Consider the following 16,409-nt stretch of genomic DNA (forward strand, 5'->3'; position numbering starts at 1 on the left):
TCAAGAGAGCCCTAATTTCTTCATCAAAATTAATATTCAAAGATGATATCTAACTTGTAACCATATTAAACTCATTTAAATGATCTACAATAGATATACATTCTATCATCTTCATATTAAATAAATGCTTCTTGAGAAATACCATATTTGAAGCAGAGAGATTTTCATATAGTGTTGCTAGGGTTTGCATCAACTCTTTCATCATCTTTGCTTTTGTAATATTAAATGTCACCGATGGTGCAAGGTATAATTGAATGCTTCAAAGTGCATTTCTGTCTAAAATTCACATTTCTCTTCTATCATAGTTCCATGTTTCTTGGCTTTTCCTTCTAATGGCTTCCATAAATCCTTCTAAAAAAGATAGTCCTCCATTTTCTTTTTCCATAGCTGAAAGTTTTGCCCATTAAACTTGTCAACCTCTAGCTTACCCTTGTCTGCCATCATAACCACTCAACCATGAGACCTTCCTGTAGAGGATAGCTAAAAAAAAATAAAAATGATGATGGTCTAGATAAAAGAAAAGATAAGAAAAATGATGAAAGTCTGACTCTGATACCTCTTGGTAGGATTAATCATGGAAAAAAATAGCAGTTACATGCAAATATAACTAATATCAAAAATTAATAAATCATATAAAAAAGAAAACAAGACACAAAGATTTAATGTGGTTCACCTAATCCATGGGCTACGTCCACTGGCAACAAGTCCAATATTATTATTATCTAGTGATTAGAAGCCGCAATCCCTTATAGCTCAATACCACTGCAAAAAATTGTTGAGATAATGGATGTTGCACACATTGCATAATATTGTTATATTGTATTATATCATTTTATTATGTAATATTGCACCTAGATGGATGTGCAACATGTAAAGATTCCCATGAGATATACTTGATGAGTTGTATTGTAACATTGTGATAATATTTCATGTAGTTATTTAATATTGAGAAAAACAATTAAAAATTTAATATTAAATGTGGGGTCAAGGGGTTAGGTAGCACATGATTTATGTAATACCACTTGGTGGTTTTGTGAGACTTACTACTATATAAGCAACCACAAGGGTAGTTGTTGTGACAAGAAGACAAAAGCCAAAAAGGAAAAAAAGTCAAGTGGGACAAGGCTTAACAGGTTAGCCAAGGGAGCACTTGTGAAAGTTGGAAGCATGGCATAGGATGTGTGGATTCATGCTTGTTCACATAGATTTCTTGGTAGTGGCTTTGGCTTTGAAGGCTTCCATGGTTGTATTGCAATGATATTTTTGCTAAATAATACATGGTGATGGATGCTTTTGGAGGCTAGGTTTTTTTCCTCAATAAAGGTTTCCCAGGGTATATCTCATGTCACAATTTTTGTGGATATGTTGTCTATTCTCTTGCTTGTGGATTTTAATTGTATATTTATTTTAGATCTATTATGGGTTATGTGAAAATGGTTATATTCTTTGTTGCAAGTTTCCTTATAAGTGATATTAGAGCCTAGTTTTGTTATTGTAACTCTAGATTGAATCCACGAGAATGCATAAGAGGATAAAAGAAAGGGCAATATATATGAGTTCTTTATTGCAGATTTGATGGTTTTAGATTTGCTATTATGATGAGATATTGATAGATTTTGGGCATGTGAAATTGTTCGACAAAAGAGTTTTTTAGATGTTTCATTTAAATGAGAGTTTTAGGGGGAGCTTGCAAAAATGACCTCTTGGGTAAAAATAAACCTCACCATTAGATCCAAGTCGATGCTTTTATAAATTTTGATATATAAAATGCCCTAGTTTGGTCATATTCAAAGGAAACAAAAGAATTTTTCAGTTTCATCTCGTGATGGCCATCAAATTTAATCCCATCCAAATTTTTGTCATAAAAAAATGATAGTGAAAATGGTAAAAAGGCTGTTTAGTAAAATGACCATAACTTTCTCTCAGGATATCACATTTTGGACTTCTTATAGGACTTGGAAAGCTAATTTAGAGCACTACAAGTTGGTGTAGGTTTGATTCTATGATTTTGATATTTTGTTAGGTTTTAGGAGTCCAAACGTGAGATATTATTTATTTTTAGCACAAATTAGGGCATAACTTGGGCATACAGAGTCAGATTTTGGACTTCAAATAGTCAATGAAAAGCTCTTGCAGATCTGTACACATTGGTTGAGATTTGGTACATGTTTGACATGGTTTATTTGGTGATATATTAATCTAAAAAATTTAGGGTATATATTGACTATGGTAGCATTGTGAGTTTATGACATTGTATGTTTAGAGATTTAAGATTTGATGTCATTACATACTTAGTTCATATTTTAGATTGTTCTCATGTTGATATAGTTATCAGTGTTTGGTTTGTATATGTATGATGACTTGTTGGGTCTACAAGTTCTGTAGTGTTGTAAGTGGTCAAATAACCATCATCCTTAACCAAGAAGATATACCACCATAACCAAATCAGGAATCCAAACCAATAAACATCAAGGATGTACTTGTATATCCAATCATGTCATGCCAAAATTTGTGGCACCATGATCACATCCATGAACCAAACATTTGACCCTCAATATGTCCAACATGTTAGCATAAAATAGTCAACCACAATCCTCCACCATGACTGTACCTGGTAACAATATCTCATCCCTGCTACATGAAGAAAAATTAGAAAATCATGTGACTTAGGGCATAGACAACCCAAATCCAAGCCACCAATCTAAATATGCATCAATATCTCTTTCATTATTGATGCATATTTAGATTGGTGGCTTGGATTTGGGTTGTTTATGCCCTAAGTCACATGATTTTTTGATTTTTCTTCATGTAGAGGTTAAACCCATTGATCTTTCATTATTGATGCATATTTAGATTGGTGGATTGGATTTGGGTTGTCTATGCCTTAATTCACATGATTTTTTGATTTTTCTTCTTGTAGAAGGGATGAGATGTTGTTACCAGGTACAATCATGGTGGAGGATTGTGCTTGACTATTTTATGCTGACAAGTTGGACATATTGAGGGTCAAATGCTTGGTTCATGGATGTGATCATGGTGCCATAGATTTTGGCATGACATGATTGGATAAACAGGTACATTCTTGATGTTTATTAGTTTGGATTACTGATTTGGTTATGGTGGTATATCTTTTGGTTGAGAATGATGCTTATTTAGTTTCTTTTGAGGAGCTCATGATGTGCACTTTGAATTCTTTGATGGTTTGATGCCTTGGTTGATTTTAATGGTTAGAGGATGATTTTTTTATCATGATGTCATGGATAGCTTGGATATATGGTTTAGTGGGAGCTTGTGATAGTGGTGAGGTGACAGTGCAAGATTACTTCCTAGTTTGATTTGTATCTTCTTGGTTTGGAGATCTTGGTTTCACTGGGTATTGACACTTTGGTTGTGTGAGTGTAGACCTGGAGGATCTTCATGTAGGAGATGAATTTTATGATGCAATAGGTGACTTGGTACCATGGTTGAGTGGGAGTTATTGGCATTGATATATTTATTGAGTGTTTGTAGATGTTGGAGATTTTTTTTAGATCTTGTTGCTACAGAAGCATCTTTCACATTTGCATGGTGCACTCAGTTATCTTTATGGTGAGTGAAGATGGTTAGATCTCAAGTACTCATGAGGTTCTTGGTTATCTTCATGGTGTGTGAAGATGGTTCTTCATTGTATATGGAGATGGTTTTTCTCCATGTTGTGTGGAGATGGTTGCATCTAGAGGACTTAGAGGGTTCTTGGTAAAGGTGTGGTTATGCTTTCATTTTATATGGGTATACTGTTGATATGCATTCAGAGTTTTGACATGTTATAGTATGTTCATATGGAGCATGTTATCTCTTTGGTTGAGATGGTTAGATCATGTTGTCATGTTCATGTTCCTGAGGCCATGGTTAGAATGTTGACAATGATTTTGGTATTGAGTACATTGATCATAAGTTAGATACTTCATGATATTGCTATGTTGTATTTGGGGTTGGCATGGATTGATGGTTTATAGGTGCTCATGGATACTTAGAGATAATGGTGATGCTGATTTCTCTTTGATTAGAGAAGCATTTGTTGGGACAATTATTTGGTTTCAATAGGAAGTCCGAGGGGAATTCATATGATATGGACCTGAGAGGAGATTGTTCTTAGATGAGTCTTGGTTGGAGACTTGGATATTTTAATGAGCATTCTCATTCCCCACTCTTGGTCTACTTGGTGGTTTGCTACTTGAGAGGTATAGTCCATTATTTCTCTCAGTTTTTTTTTTTTTTATGCTTATCTTTCATGGATATGGATCTTGAGCTATTGTACATGAGTTAGTTCTAGAGGTTCATTTGTGAGATTGTTTAGCATTGGTTATCTCTATTTGCACATTTTGTTATGTTGGTTGAGTTTGGGAGATAGTTTTATATTGGGTGTATTCTTTGGATTAGGAATGGTTTATGGGTTTGATCTTCTTGTGAGAGGCTTACATCCATGATTAGTTATATGGTATAGTTTGGGTGTTGTTGATGCTTCTTGTTTGGGGTTTTATGGAGGAGATCATACTTGCACAATTTACATCTAGAGGTGTGTGTAAAAGGACATGCTACAAGTTATGATTTGCACGGTTTCTCTTTGGTCTTGGTTATCTTCCTAGATGTTTGTTTGAGATTGGTTGGAGATTGTGATCACTAGTTTGTGCTCATGTATGTCATGTGAGAGATGACACGATTATTCCTTTATCTCTTTGCTCTGTTGGTTGTGGAGAACTTGCGAGACTATTGGAGATCTTTTATAAGAGTTGTTTTTGTAGGTTATGATGTCTTTGAGACTACATGGATTCAATTATTTTAGATGTTGTGAGTGGATTGGTTACATATTTGACATTATCTTTTTTAGTGGGAGCTTCTTGGTATATATGTGGTAGATATTTCTCTTGAGGCTTGTGATTACAGGTTATAGATTGGATTTGTTGATGATGTGAGATTCACTTGGTATATCTTTGGAGGTATGGATAGTTGGATGAGTTTGGCCCTTGTTGTGGGTGCTATTTTAGCTATGGATATTTTGACAACTACAGATACATGTGATTACCTTTGGATCAAGTTTTTTGTGCTTGGCATTTTAGTTGGTACCAGATTTTATGATCTTTTAATGTGACAAATTGGGTGGCTTTCTATTTGGATGACTTCTATGTATGTTCTGTAGCAGTGGCATAATAGGAGGTGAGATCATTCATGTTTGAGATGTTTGATACTTTGATTTTGTTGCGGGTACTAGGATGGAGCACATGGTGTACTTTGATCCATGATGGTGGATGTGTTGGGAAGGATTATTCTTTTGTTCATTTATGTGGCTATAGATTGACCCTATGCAATGTATACAACAAGTGGGAGATTGTTGAGATAATGGGTGTTGCACACATTGCATAATATTTTTATATTGTATTATTTTATTTTATTATGTAATGTTGCACCTAGATGGACGTGCAACATGTAAAGATTCCCATGGGATATACTTGACGAGTAGTATTGTAACATTATGATAACATTTCATGTAATTATTTAATATTGGAAAAAACAATTAAAATTTCAATATTAAATGTGGGGTCAAGGGGTTAGGCAACATAGAATTTTAGCACATGGTTTATTTAATACCACTTGGTGGTTATGTGAGACTTGCTACTATATAAGAAGTCATAAGGGTAGTTATTGTCACAAGAAGACAAAAGGCAAAAAGGGAAAAAATAAGGCTTGACAAGTTAGCCAAGGGAGCATTTGCGAAGGTTGGAAGCATGTCATGGGATGTGTGGATTCATGCTTGTTCATGTGGATTTCTTGGTAGTGGCTATAGATTTGAAGGCTTCCATGGTTGTATTGCAATGATATTTTTGCTGAATAATACATGGTGATGGATGCTTTTGGAGGTTAAGTTTTTTTTTCCCTCAATGAGGTTATCTTAGGGTATATCTTGTGTCACAATTTTTCTGGGTATGTTGTCTACTCTCTTGCATGCAGATTTTAATTGCATATTTATTTTAGATCTATTATGAGTTATGTGGAAACAATTGTATTCTTTGTTTCAAGTTTCCTTACAGAAGCTAAAATATCACTATACATTATGAAATCCTTAACCCTAAGCCATTTTATATAAGCTTTTTCAACTTACAAAATTAGGGCTGGAAAATAATCATCCAATAGAAAATTAGCAGCTAACACCCTTTACAATAGTAGGATCATTTTTGGCTTCGGGGGAGGATTTGGGGTGTTGCCCAAAAACCCTACTAGGGGCACTGCTCCGTGACCCTGTCTTCGAGGCGTTGCCCACAAACCCCTATAGAAATAATTTGGGGAGAAACCGTGTCGAATAAACCTCTGAGTCTGATTAGGCTCCATATCACAACATGATAATCTCCTTCAAACCTCTTATAAACTACTTGATGTGTGCTCAATGTGGGTTCCTCTTCTCATTTTCACACTATTTTTGGGATATTTCTTTCTTTGAGCCCATTGGAAACTCTATTAACCATTTTTTGAAGGTAGATGAAGATGTGATGCTCAACTTTCACTTGCATTTTGGTTGACATGTGGATATCTATACACCACTTCTGGAAGTTGTGGTACTCATGTTTGGGTAAAGACCTTGGACTCAATTGTTGGAGTATGAGGGCATTCCTTTTCGATGCCAATGATGCTTCTCTATTAATCATAAACTCACAAACTATCCTCTTTTGCATCTTAAAGCTACTACTACTTGGTTGGAGGATGCAAATGATGATTATTTGACCATACCTCTAAGGAATCCTCCCAGGTCGACGATGAGGATGAAGCTCCACTGAAAATTTGGATCAAGCTCATGTTGTGAATCTAGGTGATACTTTGCTAAAAATGATGTGGGTACCATTTTCCTCTTATAAAGACAATGAATTTGTGTTGAGCAAGTTTTTGGGGAAATCACTCTTTTTATTTGTACTATAATGGTTTAGGCTCTATCTTGAGCCTTATAGACATGGAGGGTACATTTTGGTCTACAATTTAAATGAAGTTTTTAGATTACAAATACCCATGAAATGCAACTCAACTATAGCTATTAGATTATAATTTTTTAATGGTGATTAAGTTAAAAGTGACTAATAAACTTATGGTAATCTTAGTGAATTTTTTTTTTCTATTTGTTAAATTTAGGTATTTAATACAACGATTAATACAAATACTTAATAAAACAATATCCGGTGGCTAATTAGACTGTCGTATCTATTGTAAAGATTAAATTTTATATTCTCAATTTCAACGATAAGTCAATTAACAAATAATAATCATTATAAAAATTAGTGATCAGTCACATATTGGTACAACTTATTGTTCATTATAGAATACAACAAATCTAAATGTATTATACTTGTATTACTTATATTAATTTTTTTTTCTAAGAACACTAATTAAAAAAGAAGGAAAAAAATAAATCTTTATTATAATTTAAAAAACAACTTTTAAAACTAAATTATTGATTCAAAAGATGTAGACACTAAGATTCAAATCCTAAATAATATAAAACATTTAAAAAAATTCACAGTAGCCTTTGTAACAATTTCTAAAACTTGGACGAATGTTGTTTTCAGATCTTACCATACAATTTATAAGAACTTCAAAAGGTAGCAAACAAAAACCAAACCTTAGATCTATTTGTTATTAATTACCTTTAACGGTCCTCCTAATACTTTAGTTTCTAAAAATACTTCAGTAGCTATTATTCAGAACCTGCAAGAAGAAAGGGGAAACGAAAATAATTTCTGATTATGATTATTTAGACGTTTGCAGAGTGATAATTGAGTTCTAACAATGTAAGTTACAATGACGAAGATTTCGTTTGCAATGAACCTTGATTAATTATTTTTTTAGCCACTGTTGTGGGTCCTTTGCTTTACTATATTATACTTCCACTCTGTATTTGATCAACGGTTCAAATCCACCATACTGCAAGATCAATGTTTATGCATGATCTCTTTTGACTTAGTAATGCATTTACGAGATGAAGTCTTGCTTTATCTTTACTTGATATGTTCCAACTTGCTTTCAAGCCATTGTCCAAACGTACTGTCGTTTTATCTTAATAGTTACATTGGAACCATTATAGGTACTGACTAGACTATTCACTGATCTATGTAAGTCAGTTAACAATTTTCTTTGCTTAAGAAAGGGCCCATTTCATTATGCCAAATGTACTTACTCACGTGGGCCAATTGCTTTGATGGCCCAATAAAGAACAACCATGTTAGTTGATTGTTTTCAGAGCCTTGATTCTCATGATATTGATGACATAAGCTTGTGCTAGATCATTAAATGGATATTTCACCCACCCATCTTGTTCACAATCTTAGGGAGTGGTAAGTAATTGGTCAAATGATGGGAATAAACAAATCACTTAAGATGAAGGTGAACATTTTGACATGTTGCAAGGGCACTTTCATTGGTCTTCATTCATAAACTATTTGAAATGAATGCACAATAGGAAAATAAGCCAAACCAATACACATTGAAGACATTTTTAGGGCAAGGTCAATCTAATATATATTAAAGTGAAGTCTTGGTTTAGAGACAGAGACCAAAATTCAGATAATTAGTATTATATATCGAAGGAAATAGTTAGTAAGATCTAAGTTTAGTTGTAAAGGAGAGCCAACTCAAAGGAGAGTTTGTTTTGTACGATTGTTATTTCTTCTTGATTTGATTTAATAAGAATCTATAATGGTTAGGTGTAAGATTCAACATACATAGAAAAATCTACAAGTAGAAGTTAATATAAAAAATATAAATTTGGAAATGAGATGCAAAGAAATACCTGTCAATAAAATCTTGAGTTGAAAGTGTTGGTCAAGCGAGCTAGGTGTCATAGATCTAGATGTTTAATCATCAGCTAATGCTTTAAATTTTTGATTGAGATGCTCTATAGAAGCTCCTTCCAAAATGTAACTTAAAATCCTTAATCCAGTGAGAAAATCAATGAAGACCTATGGTTTTTTGTTTGTTCAATGTCTAAAATTGTGTCTTTATATGCAATTTTAATTCCACAACTTTTGGGTGTCAGATCTATAACTTGCATAGATAGAAGGAGGAAAATCTTGTGATGTATAGCCGCTTTCCTAGTCAAACTTGTGTTTGAGTTACCACCTCTAAACAACTGTGATGATGAAAAGGAGAACTTACCCTCGACATGGTAGAAGATAAATGTTGAATGAATGCTAAATTGAAACACCATTACCTTAGAACTGATAACAGTGATGACATAATGCTCTTTACATAAGTCCTCGAAATATTGATATGATGACATGAAACATCATTACCAAATCCATCATGAAAACACACATGACTTGATAAGTTAATGTAGCTTGATCAACTTCTTTTACTTAGGTCTCCTCTTGAATGAAAGAGCCATATCTCTTGAATTATGACAGTAGCTTCTCAAACTAGATTTTAAGAATGATATATGATTTCCTTCTATAGGATTCTCAAGGTATTTTTATATTTAGGCCAACCTCCAATAATCATACAAAAATGCCAGGATCAAATCACAAATGGTGGGAACTAATAGTCACATATTTGAATTTTATCTCTTTTTGGTGAAACTAGAAGAATCAACTTCATAGTCTTCTTGAAAAAATAAAAATATAAAAGTTGTTGCAGAACACCATGATGTAGGAGATATGATTAGGAGGTGTACACTAAAGAAAGAGTCCAAAAAGAGAGCGAAATTGTAAAGAGTTTACAATTTACAATAGTAAACAACCTAAGAACTATCTTGAAATATAACATAGTAATCTCATATCACTAGTCAACACAATGTTTTTTTATTGACCAATATATTTGGAACCGTCAAAGAAAAATGATGTCTTAGTCTCAAATCTTTAGCAACATAAACACAAATTGAGGAGTGAAGAATGCCAACTATATGACAATATTATAAAATATACTTTAGATAAAAGGATATCCAATACAATAAATTTAATTAGAAGGATCAAATTCTTGTTTTTTAATTGCTAAGAAAATTAGTAGAAATGAGTTTCTTTAGCTACTAGTGAGGTTAACTAGGGTGTCTAATATCTAAAGTCAATTGAGTCATTTATTTTTGATTAGTAATATGATCTTCTTTTGTCAACATGAGCTAGATGACGTGCCAAATAATGTATCTCATGTCCCAAATATGATTACATTGCATTAACATAAATAGTCAAAATATAGGAGCTTAGTGGTCTAGTAGGAGCACAAAGCTCATGAGCACATTGGTCCAATGAGGTTTTGGACCATCAAGACATGGGCATGCAAGCCAAAAATTTCAACATGAATGAACACATAATACCTATGACCACAATGAGCCTATGTAGGTTTCAACCTATGTTACCTTGAGTTTCCAAGATGGGGAGGGGGGATAAGGAAACGAGTTTCTAGGAATTTTTTTTGGTGTGTGGCTGAAATAAGGGACGATAGGGGACAACTATATATATATTCGTGAATTTTAGAATTACATAACATTGTCACATTCATCATAGCATAACTTAAAGTTATAAATTTCATCCATCAAATCAACATAGAACATAGCATCATATTGAATCATCGTCTAAGAATACTAAAGTCTGAGAATTGGGACATAGGATAACATCAAATGAGAGAAACAATTTGCCATAGATGGGCAATATGTTTAGACTTTAGAGCCCTTTCTTGTGGGTTTTGGAGGAAAATTGAATTTGTTGTGCCAAATCTTTCTAGACAGGTAGCAACCATCTTGTTTGGGCAGTAATCAGCTACAACAATTTATTTCTGGGCAATTACTGCTGCTATTGGAGCATTATCAAAGTTGAAAACAATCCGAGTATTCCTCAACCCAACAATAATAATTTCCAGGTTTGCAATATGAATATCAAATAGAAGTCTGATTTACAATCATTTTCAAGTCTGGTTTGTTGAACAAAAGTTGAACTTTGAATTTTTGGTCATAGTTGGATGCTAAGTTTGTAATGGCTTCCAAAAAAAAACTTCAACATGTGTTATATTCATATATTTTATTATTTTAATGTGGGGCATGTGAATGGAAAAAAATTCACTATTTATTAATATTTTTTAAAGTTAAATTTTATTTTAAAATTGGAATCTTTAAGTAGTCCTTAGGACGGATGGGAAACACCTACGAAGTCCCTGAGATGCTCAACACCGTCTGAAACCAGTTGACCATTTCTGAAGTTTCGGGGATGAGTTTCCAATTTTATTTCTTGGGTGGGGATGGCTTGGAAACATTTCTGACCATCCCCAAGTTCCCAAAATGGGGACGGTTTTTGAAACTCCAGGCTTAGGGCTAGAAATGCATCCCTGGGTAACATAGGTTTTAACCTTGATGGCTACAAACATGCCATGGTTTAATCATATAACTATACCATGAATGATGTTAATTGAGCCATATTACTTCCATGAAAAATGACTATTTTTACTTACTTTTTGATCAAACTCATTCAAAAATATATTCTTAGTATAACAAGCCAACAAAAACTATTTTTAATTCTTTAAATTCAACAATAATCATGATGGAAATCCAAATTCAAATATAAAAATAAAACAACATATAAAATGTAATGTTTCAAGTAAGACCAGTCCATTTGAAATAATTACAATAAAAGTCTGGCTTATATGGTTATTGAAGAAAAAATTGCAGAAATTCCATACTTCCAGCATATCACATGTATATAAATAGTACAAATTATATAATCTGTTAGCTATTCAAACCTCATTAATAATTATACTATTGGCCTTGTGCTAACTTGACTCATATACACAAATTTCTAATATAGTATAAAAATATATGCGAGTGGTCAAATCACCACATGCTACATAAGTAAAATGGAGTACTTCACCTCTTTTTAAAAAGAATAAAAAATATGAGATCCACTTTTAAGGTCTACAAAGTTGGCTGACAACAATCTTGTTTTACATACAATGGCCACTTTGGTATGTTTATTTAACAGGATCATTAATTATTTTATAATAACATTGAAATAGTTATTTGATATAATCATTATTATAATGAAAATTTCAAACAAATTCAAATGATATAACATAGTATGCAATATAGAACATATAGATATTCAAATAATTTTTCCAATATAATCAAATATTAGATTATAGAAACTATTTATTTAAGAACAATCTAAAGATGCGAGATTCAAAAGGTTCAAAATTTAACAGACACATTTATTCAAATTTATACTCCATATCCTAATCAGAATTAAACTTAACAATCTCAATAGAACATAAATTTAAATTTGTTGAAGCCTTTTGATATCTATGAACCAATTTCTTGATATCTTCTTGGATTCATCTTATAGATTGCATACTTGTCAAGGAAGTCCCCAGTAATCTCCTCAGCTGCACCATATTCCCAACATGGTTTCTCATTCCAAGCAATTTGCACAACATCCAAGGAATATAACCTATGCTCAATCTTACTAATCTATCAATTATCTTATATTACTTAAGCTTTGATCATCATCAACGCTCTAGCTCACGTCACTCAAATATCACTGGATCTGGCTGATTGGGAGATCCCAAAGCTTCAGGTGATTTTATTCATTGCAGTACCCAGTTTATTCCAAGCACAAATCATGGAAACAACATCTCATTGGCTAGACTAATTATACTTTCAGTCACTACTTATTTGATCAACGGTTCAAATTTACTATGCTGCCAAATCAACGTTTATGCATATCTCTTTTGATTTATTGCATTGCATTTACTATACTCGCTTCATCTTTACTTGATAAGTTCTAACCTCCTTTCAAGCCATTGTTTAAATTTACTGTCCTTTTATATCATTAATAGCTGCATTGAAACGAGAGACTGTTAGTGGGGACTCACTTGACTGTTCAGTGATCTATAGAAGTGAATTAGAAGTTGTCATACCACCAATTTTTTTAAGGAATGGCCCATGCTATCATGCCAAATGTACTTACTCACGTGGACTAATTGCTTTGATGGTCCAATAAATATTACTTGGTGCTTTTCAAAGTCTTGAATCTCATGATATTAATGACATATGCCTCTGATAAATCATTGCCTCACCCACCTAGTTCACAATCTAAGGGAATGAATAGTTGGTCAAGTGATGGGAAGAAATGAATCACATAAGATGAAGGTGATTGCTTTCTATGTACCGGCCTTCATTCAAACTTCAATGAACTCATGGGGATGAATCCATGAGAGGGAAATGAACCAAGGCAACAGATAGCGAAGACATATTGAGAGCAAGGTCAACTTAAGAATTAACATGAAATATAACATGGTAATCTTATATCACTTCTCAACAATTTTTGTTTTATTGTCCAATATATTGAGCATTGTGAAAGTAAAGTTAAAACAAATGTTTATATGTCGAAGTTTTGTAACAATTTTGAACAATGAAGAATCCAATTACATTGCATGTATAAAAACTATATTACCACTTGCATCCAAAGGAGGTACAAGGGATATGTCGATAGTTCAATAGTTTATAAATTTGTAAATAATGATTAAATATTATCATTTTTTGTGTGAAAAGAAATTGGTTTGTTATTTTTTTAGTCCATACTATTTCTTTTTATAATTAAAGCAATAATCATTGTCTAGCAATATTTTATGTGTAATTTGTTACTACCTTTTCTTATTATTTCATTTAAAGATACTTTATAAGATTGTTCAATTTTGTAGACATAATATGTCAATTGTTTTCATGTTATAGATATACAAGTCAACCCTTGTTTTCATGTTTTACCTATATCAGTTGTTTCTTTACAAGGTGTCATTCCTTGGGATTTATGGACAGTGATTGCCCATGCCATGGATATTGGTATTTGTCTATGATTACCTAGAGATATAGGTTTTATAGGTAAATGTTTTGGGTCATCTTGGTTCCAAGATGGACCATTATAAGAAACAAAACTACAATTAAACTAAACCTAGCTCATTAGTCTATAGTTGTGATACTGATAAGATTTTTAAAAATTAATTAATGATGTATAAAGGTTCCTTTCCTAGTTTAAAAAAGTGTTATATAAATTAAATAATTATATCCATACAAATATAAATAAAACTATTAGTAAAAAAGGTTTCATGTGTCCACTAAATGAAAATGGTGAATTACAAGACAATGTTTTTTCAAATATTCAAAGTCATTGTCAAATAAATATTAGCAAGTTCTATGAATACACATAGATTAGATTTTAATAAACTATACAATATTCAATAAAGATGAATTATACTAATTCGAGAATAAATATCTAGGGTTATACTAATGCTAACAACTTTAATATTTTTTTTTCTTTCTTTTATATTTAAAATAGTTTTTCTCTGTTCTTGACTCCTAAATGTAACAAAATGACTGTCCTGAAGGCCTCCAATAACCATTGACAAGAAGGATCCACCATCTATGAAAATAACTTATCTTTTCAAAGTAAAAGGAATAAGAGATGGAACCTGTAAAAAATAATAATTTAAGTGTGATAAGCAATGCTTTGGATAGTTACACCTTGATAATTATTGAGTTTTTCCATGAGATATTAATATAGAAATAATTATATTTTCTATATAGGGTGAGTTTGAACTATTCTATATATATTCATTTCAATTTATGAAATATGGCCACATTTGTCTCAACAGGGGTAAGGAAAAAGTACTAACAATTAGATTATTGTGGAAGCCACATCCAATTTCAATAAGGTGAAACATAAAAATCTTTCAAACTATGTAAGCATAACATACCTATTGATATTCATTTAATCCAACATGTCTCCTATATGAAGCATGAGGGTATGTGCAGGATCATGGTGTGCCAAAAAGTTGTGATGTGAAACAGTGGAGTTTGAAAATGTCTAAAAGCATTTCAAAATCCATTCTGACTTTTTTCCACCCATCATGATAACAAGGAAAACTTCTTTTCACACTTCAATTCACTATAAAATCACTCTTCAAGTTGCTCTAGACACTTTGCATGATCAAATGGTATTCACAATCTTGCTCGAAATCCTTAAATCATTTGAAATCAGACTCCACATATCCACCACAATTTTAAAAACTGTCTTTGTTTACCAGTAAACTTATTTTATTAAAATTGTTTGTTTGTAAATTGCGAAAAAAAACTATTCATAGATCTGCTCCTGCCTTTACACAGTTGGATACCAAATTTTCAATCTTTGAAACATGCATTAAAGTGGTGGATCTTTTAGCTCCTTATCACTGTGGGGGAAAAATTGGATTATTTGGGGGAGTTGGAGTGGGTACAATATGAGATTAGATACCCAAAACCCATGACAATGAAAGAAAATAATGCATTTGCATTTGGGTTTGTTTTGAGCTAACTCCATTTCAAGTATCATATATAGCAACAAGTATACGATATAGGTAAGGATTTTTTTTGTATTTTTTTAATGATTTTGAATGAATTTTCATATAAATTAGGTATTTTAAATAGAAATTGTTGAAAATTAGTTTTTTGAATAGAAATAGTTGAAAATTAAGTTTTTTTAAATAGAAATGTTGTTTTGCAATTTAATAGGTATGGCTGACCTGAATGATGACATTGAGGCATGAAACAATGTTCCTCGTAACCCTCCACCAAATGATCCAGTACCCCCACAAAACCATCCACCAAACGATCCCCTACCCACTCAAAACCCTCCTCAAATTGAAGATTTTATATATGAAAATCTTATCAAACTAAGGGTTTTGCAAACCATATATAACAATATACCTACATTGGCTCCCATGTTATCCACGTTAAACAACATAGTGGATAATATTGAAATACTTACTAATGAACAAAATATTTCTCTTCACTGGTGTGAGCAAATGCATGCCATGTTTGATGATGGGTTGGACTATGATGAGGTTGTGACCCTAAATACAACTAAACATGATGTAGTTAGCCTTATTGTGGATCCAAAAACTAGTAAACCAGTAGAACACACAAATACCAAATTATCAATTAAATGGCGCACAAATGAGGCTATATGTGTGAACTTTTGGGATTGTTGGTGGATTCTTTTTGACAAACCTCCACACAATAATTTAGAGTTGCCATTCTATTTCATTAAAAAATTGTATGCCGAATTTGTGTTGCACCTCAAGGTGAACTACTAGAGCATGAGGCCCAACATGAGTGTACGAGGAACTCCTCAGGATAGATCCTTTTCCCAGTGGAAGAAAGCTAGCACTTTTGTCCCCCCTATTGATGTCTCTCCCCCTCCTCTAGTGCAACATCCTGATATCATTGTAGAGGCTAGCTCTTAGACTATTAGAGACATCCATAGATTGAGTAGCCTATTTATATCCAAGGCTAGGTCAGTGTTGCATCCCTATGTTGATGATGCTGGCGTGAGTTCATCATCAGTGAGCTCATCACATGTTCATGTGCCCCATGCTTGCACAAT

This window comes from Cupressus sempervirens, chromosome 1, assembly GCF_028749045.1.
Source record: "Cupressus sempervirens isolate cs-2001-9-10 chromosome 1, ASM2874904v1, whole genome shotgun sequence".
NCBI classification, from domain to species: Eukaryota; Viridiplantae; Streptophyta; class Pinopsida; order Cupressales; family Cupressaceae; genus Cupressus; species Cupressus sempervirens.